Here is a 6704-nt window from a genome sequence, read left to right as displayed (position 1 = left end):
AACACAACTTATGATGTTTCTTTTGGCTCTCAATTGCTTCTTCACACAGCTGCGTGTATCGCTTCCGCGTTTTTTTTTTTTTTTTTTTTTTTCGCTCTTGCTCACTGATATAGGGCCAAAATGTCTCGTCCTTCATCCCCAAAAATGCCGTTCTGTCCCTTGGGCAAAATGCCTTCTGCTGATTCAGATTGTTCGAGATTGTTCGATTGGGTCTACTATAAGTGAATGCATGCATGACCGCATGTGTTAACTGATTGGACAAATGTGAGCAGTAATCTTCATTATCAACGAGAGAGGAGCTACTTCCGTACAAGTTGGATGATTGCTTGTGGGGCAAAAAAAGGAAATCAAATACAGCCCTATAATAGTCTCTCATGTGTCCTGCACACAGCTTACAGGTGTGTGGATGTGTGTGCGCTCGCACGTCTGTGTTTGAATTGCCATTGAAATCGCATCTTCTTCGATGGAGTGATAATGAAAATAATAACATCCCCGGCAAAATATTCATAAAGGTAATGATGAATGCCATATTTCCGCGAGAGATACATCAGACGATGTCTTGGTTAAAGCAAAACAGAGAGCGGCGTCTTCCACACCCTCAAATTATCTGCCGCTTTCACAACTCACTGATAGCATAGATGAGAGCTGAAGAAAATGGACACACAATTATGCTCACTTGTCGTATATTAATACTGCTTCTTGACATCTTCCATGGACCCTGGGCTGTCATCTCTTTGTCTGCTTTAATTGAAAATTAATGGTTAGTGTGTTGCCAAGGCAACTGCGGCAGCAATGATGGTAAGTGAGGAACGTTCAAGCAGACACCAGTGGCATTGTTTGTCCTGTCTGACCTTGGAAGCCAGTGTAGAGGACAAGCAGATGAGGACAAAAAAAAAAAAGACATTAAAGAATAGAGTAGTAAGGGTTGAATGCTGTGCACTGGAGCGAGGAGGGAAAAATAAAATAAGTCTTTGTGGTCATGCTTTTTGTCAGGTAGGGAGAAAAAAAAATCCAGTAGAAGGGGTGACTGAAGATATGATGTCAAAATGCCAAATGGAGAGAATTATGTTTGAGTGCAAGAGAAGAAAAGGCCTGTGAGTATTCTGTGAAGCGTCAGCGGCACCTTTGTATTGATGGAGTCAGAGGGCATCATATAGCTCCATAATCATCTGGACGCTGGTGTTTTTTATATTTGTGTGTATGTGTGTGGACATGTTGTTTGTAACGCATTGGACAACGACATTAAGGACAACAATTGTTAGATTAACTCCAATGCATAGATATAGGACCTCTACCGTTTGGGCCACAATATCCCATAATGGACAAAATGTTCATTGTTTTATTGTCTTGATAGGATGACATCTCATCCACACGCCAGCTCAATCCTCCCAAAATTGTGTTCTCAGGCAGAATTTACAACAACCAAGATGATAAAGAACTGTTGAGATGAATTGTGAAAAGCAAGGATGGAGGAGCTTTAAAAGGACAAAGATGAACGACGACGAAGGATGATTGTTTTAAGACAAAGGACAGAGTGACGATGACGGAAGGGTGCGCAGGTCGTGGACGGAGGACGGACCGAACAAAATAAGGTAAGGTGATAATCCTCACGGCCAGCGTTCCACCAGGCACCGCCCTGTGAATGCATCGTTTCGCGCCCTATCACTTCAATGTGGCAAATGAAAAATGCTCTTTCCTAGGGCTCTGGTTATTCTGGTTATTTACTGCCATTGACGGCTAAAGACGTCAAAGATCCATTTTATTTATTTATTTATTTATTTTTTTACACGGCTGGTCATGAATAAGTTAATCATGGATCCGTGGTAACACCTGTTGTTACATTTTTGGAGCGTCCCTCGGAGTTGTAAAAAATTAAAAAAATAAAATAATTAATTTGGAGCGCGTTTCATACGCAACGTAATCCAATATGCTTTACGTGCTGTTATTAAAAGTACAGCATTTCAAAGCAATTACAGAGTTAAAGAGATTTACAGAAAAGTAAAGAAATAGGAGATTTTCAAAAACATGAGAAATGAGTATAGTTTGATGCTGGGATTTGAAAGCATTTACACTTTATTTGGATGCTTTCAATCCTTATTCATTCATATTATTCACTCTGATAATAAACAATGCCAGAAATCTGGAGAAAGAAATGCTTTTTAAGGCTGACTTTAGGCACGGTCGTATTAATACACTAGTGTGTGTTATTCATTGGATTTCACGGTATCAACGTGAAAGAACTTTTTTTTTTCCCAACAACTCGAATATCACAGTATATTTTGCAAATATTACTGATAATCTACATCCTGCAAAGCCGACTCAACACAACGACTGAGCGCGCCGGAAAGCTGTGGCTCTGCGGATGACAAATGGAGACTTATTGAGGGGCTCAAACTATGAGACAGAATGCCTGTGTGAGGAATCGTCAAAAAAAAAGTCACTTTGTGAAGATGATATGGAAGATTGAGGTAAGAAATTGGGGATGGAGAAAGATAGAGACGCTGAGAGAGAGAACGAGGCGAGCGGATCACTTTTCCATATTGCATGCGGAGCTGAATCCATCATCTTGGGGAGCCATTATATGCGTCATTCACATCAAACTTTCCAAATTAAAGAGCCACCTCATCTCCTCTACTGTACTCAGCTCGCTAATCCCCTCTCCAGCGCCCCCCCCCACCTTCTCTGTTACTGTTTAGCCTTTGTGCGTGCGCGCACACGCGCCAACTTCTCGCCTCTTTGGAGTAAACTTGCTGAGAGGGCTCATATATGATGTTTTTGTAGCTGCAGCGTAGCCTCGGGATGCAAAACACATCTCAGAGCTGCCAGATGAGGCCTTGGTGGTTATCTTATCTGATGCGCAAAAAAAAAAAAAGGGGGTGGTGAATTTTATTTGCATGCTGCATTGATGTTCAAATAGCTGTTTGAATGCTTCCTCAGCAGCCCGGACAGACTGTGATTGTGTGGATGGCGAGCAAACAAGTGTATCAGATGATATCAGCCGTGCCCTACTTAACTAGCCCGGGTGAGACGCGCAAACGCGGCAGTCCGTGTAAACTTCACTCCACTTCCACGTACATCTGTCTCTAACTTCTCTCTTCAGTAACAAACACATTTGTGTGTGTGTGTGCGTAAAAGCTTCTCAACTATGCATCTGTTGCGCTTTATGGCAGCGATATGTTAAGTACCTCATATTGCAGCAATAAAATAAAGTCTGGTCTGGAAGTAGCTCGATGCACTTAAAAAAAAAAGAAAAAAAAGTTGGATAGGGGAGTAATGTTGCAAATCACACGGTGCTCTTTGGCCTCACACACGCGCCCGCCAGAGGGGCCTGTCTGGCTTTCAGATGGACCCGGAAAATGACAAAAGGAGAGGCGAGTACAGGAAAAGAGATGCGAGAGGAGGAGAAACAAGACAAGACGACAGATGAAAAGAGAAGCGAAGGAACTCAAGACAGTTATTGGAGGAAGTGTGAATTTTAAAGCAATGAGGCGTCACTCAGGGCGAGTGTCGGGCTTTCATCCCTCACTGTATTGCGTCCTCGCTCCTTTCAACAGACTGGGAGAGATCTGTTTTCATATTTCAGGAGCAATTGTAACCAGGAAAGGTGAGTCGGGACGGGACGCACATGCAAAAATCTTGGAGAATCTTCTGCGCAAACGAGAACTTCTTTCTTTGACAGACTTCTGAGGTTTGATACCTGCGATTCGGCCGTTAATCCTAGTTAGAATTTAAATAGAAGCTAAATCATTGTCTTCTCCTCGCTTCCTACTCCTGCCTCGGTGATGTCGCCCAATCTCCCGCTGGAAAAAAAAAGCCTGACCTCTGCGGTTTTTTTTTTTTGTCTCCTTCCTTAAGATTGGTTTTAAATACTCAGAAGATTAAAGCACAGGCATGAAAGCTCACATTAGCTATATATTTAAAAAAAAAAAATCCCCCCTGGTCGATAATCCATGTATTTGTCAGAATCAAACACAAGGGAATAGAAAAGGGAAGAAATGACATGATGGGTAGCCGCAGCCAGACATTGTGAAGGGGAATTAGGAGAGCGATACATTTAGCAGAATGTGGCCCAAGAAAAAAAGTCCTTCAGGGTGATTATTGAAATTCACTCAACAATACCTTCCATGAATGTTTTGATAGGGCGGAGGGGGGGGGGGGAGCACTGTGATGACCTCTGACGCCTTTCACAATCCAATGAACACAAACACACACACAGGGCGAATGATATTGCACATAACTCCAAGTGTTAGCATCCTGCTGCTTTTGCATTCTGTGTACAAGATGGAACAAACATGTTCATGAAGATTAAATGGAATTCTTTAACTCAATGTTGGGAGAGAGTCTGAATCAACGTGAGCGCGCGTGTTTAAATGCTTGGCGCGTTAAATGGAACGTCAAATGGACATTCTTGAACACCAAAAAAAAAAAGGGAGTTGCAATTATCTTTGTTAGTCCAAAGCAAGGAGATGAATAGTTTGTAATGAATAGATGCAGTCGTCGAGCCTTTCAAGCCGTGTATTATGCACATTCCCTAAATGCCAATACATTGATAGTCAATTCCACATTGCAACTTTGATGAAAAATGTTTCGCTTTTGATGATCTTAAACCACCAAGGCTGTGTGACCTACTGGACACGAATGTTTCTTTCATTCTTTTCGTTCGAAAGGGAGCTGCAGTTTAACGTGCGGTTACAAAACACGCATCTGCAATAAGAGTGGCAATAAATGAAATCTCCACAAAGAAAAGTGTTTTACTTTCAATGTCAAAATACTAAGCAGTTTTTATTTATTTTTTTTTAATGCTAAGAGGAGTATATGTGCGTTTTTTTTTTTTCTACAACCGTAGTGCATATATAACTGTCTTGAGATAGGAGTGTCATTTGTTCGTGACCACGCTCCTCTCTCCCGATTTACATGAATAGAAATACCTTTAATGTTTTGCATCCTACCAAAATCTCCTGGCAAAAATGTTTTTAATAAGCAAAATAGCACTACATTAATGTGCTTTATTAAAAAAAAATAAATGTATAGTAATAAGATAATCAAATAGAAGTTTCAGAATTAAACACTTCATTTTGGGTCCTTCCCAGTTTCACAACCACTATGAGTGAATCGCTAATCTGCAATAACGTTAGTTTCGATTGAATGGAGGACTATTAGACCATGAATATTTTTATATAATTTTTTCTACATGTGTTGCTGCACTGTTTGTGTTGAATTTTCTCGTTATAACATTATAAAACTGCCGCAAATGTGCCATTTGTGAGCGTATCAATGCCGTTTCCAATTGTGTTTTTTTTTTTTTTTAAATACACAATGCGTGAGTCTCTTTCCTTTTGTTTCGTTTGACACTAAAGAGACTGAGACTGGCATATTACAGTGTTTACTGCCAAACTGGTGCTTGTCGTGATCTCAATTGAGTCCGCCGCCACCATACAGCACTTGTTTCATTCTTTTGCCTGCAAGAAAAAAAATAAATAAATAAAGGGTTACCCATATTTTAAGGCACCACTGGAATCAGTGTAACATTTGTTCATTGGAAACAATTCTTGCATAGTCATAGGCACTTCAAAAGTAATTTTTCACATTTAAGGATATATTTGGACCTCAAATGGTGTTGATAACAAATCATCCCAACACCTTTAGAAATGACGTTAAACTTTGTAATGTTGAAATAATACATTTTTTAAAACTGAATTTATTTTCCGTTGTATTCTTATTCAATAAAACAGTCCTTCCTGTTATCCATCAACTCATCGCGACATGCTGATAGAGTCTTGAGCTGGTTATTGTATCTGGCCCGTTATACATGTCAGCTTAACACTGATGGCCACACTAATGTGACACAGCTCTCTGGGTTCCATCTATTTCAGTTCAATTAAAAAGAAAAAAACATCAGCCTGTTCACAATTCAGCTTGTGAAAGCTTAGCAAACACATGCACACGTTCCAAAAAGTCTTAGTCTCATTCTCCTTCTCCCAAAACTTTGCAGCATCATTCACGCCTTGAACCAGTGACTTAAAGCACACAATGAAGGGGCAAAATCACAGTGGTGTTTCTCTATCTGTGTGTGTGTGTGTGTGTGTGAAGCTTTCGGAGACAAAGGGCCCTGCTGTAGGGATTCCTGTGGGAAAGGCGTGCGGCCGGAAGATGTGAGCGCATTGGCGAGTGATAATGTCAGCTTGAGAGATATGGCGTGTCATTTTACACAAGCGCGCATCAAAAGTGACAGTGTGGGGGAGAACGACAGGAGAAGACAGCATGTCATTTGTTTGCTTTGATACAAGATCGCACAGGGGGACGGACTGTGCGTGAATGTGTGCATCGTTGCAGATTTCTACATTTCACTATACAAGCAACATTTAAACTCACCCAAATTTAGGTGGAAATAAGACAAAATCTGAGGTCACTGTTTTTTTTTTGTGGCACACGTGACTGGACGTGAGGCACAGTGTGAAATAGTGGCAGCAAACTTCACATGAAGCTTCAGCTTGGCAGCACGTTAACATCTCTTCAAAAAAGAGGCCAAGTCCTTCCTGCTGTTTATTGCATCTCCCAGTGGTAGTTTACTGTAAAACTAAACATAAAACAAAGCGCATTACATGTTGTATACTAAACCAAACCATGGAACTGTGTCTTTCAAAAATCCACTAGCTTTAATGCTAACAAAGAATCCCAAAACGCCATAGACGGGCGAACAAAAC

The sequence above is a fragment of the Idiotropiscis lumnitzeri genome, chromosome 11 (assembly GCF_059441095.1).
Source record: "Idiotropiscis lumnitzeri isolate Australia: NSW breed Sydney's pygmy pipehorse chromosome 11, RoL_Ilum_1.0, whole genome shotgun sequence".
Taxonomy (NCBI): domain Eukaryota; kingdom Metazoa; phylum Chordata; class Actinopteri; order Syngnathiformes; family Syngnathidae; genus Idiotropiscis; species Idiotropiscis lumnitzeri.
This window is presented reverse-complemented; position numbering follows the sequence as displayed.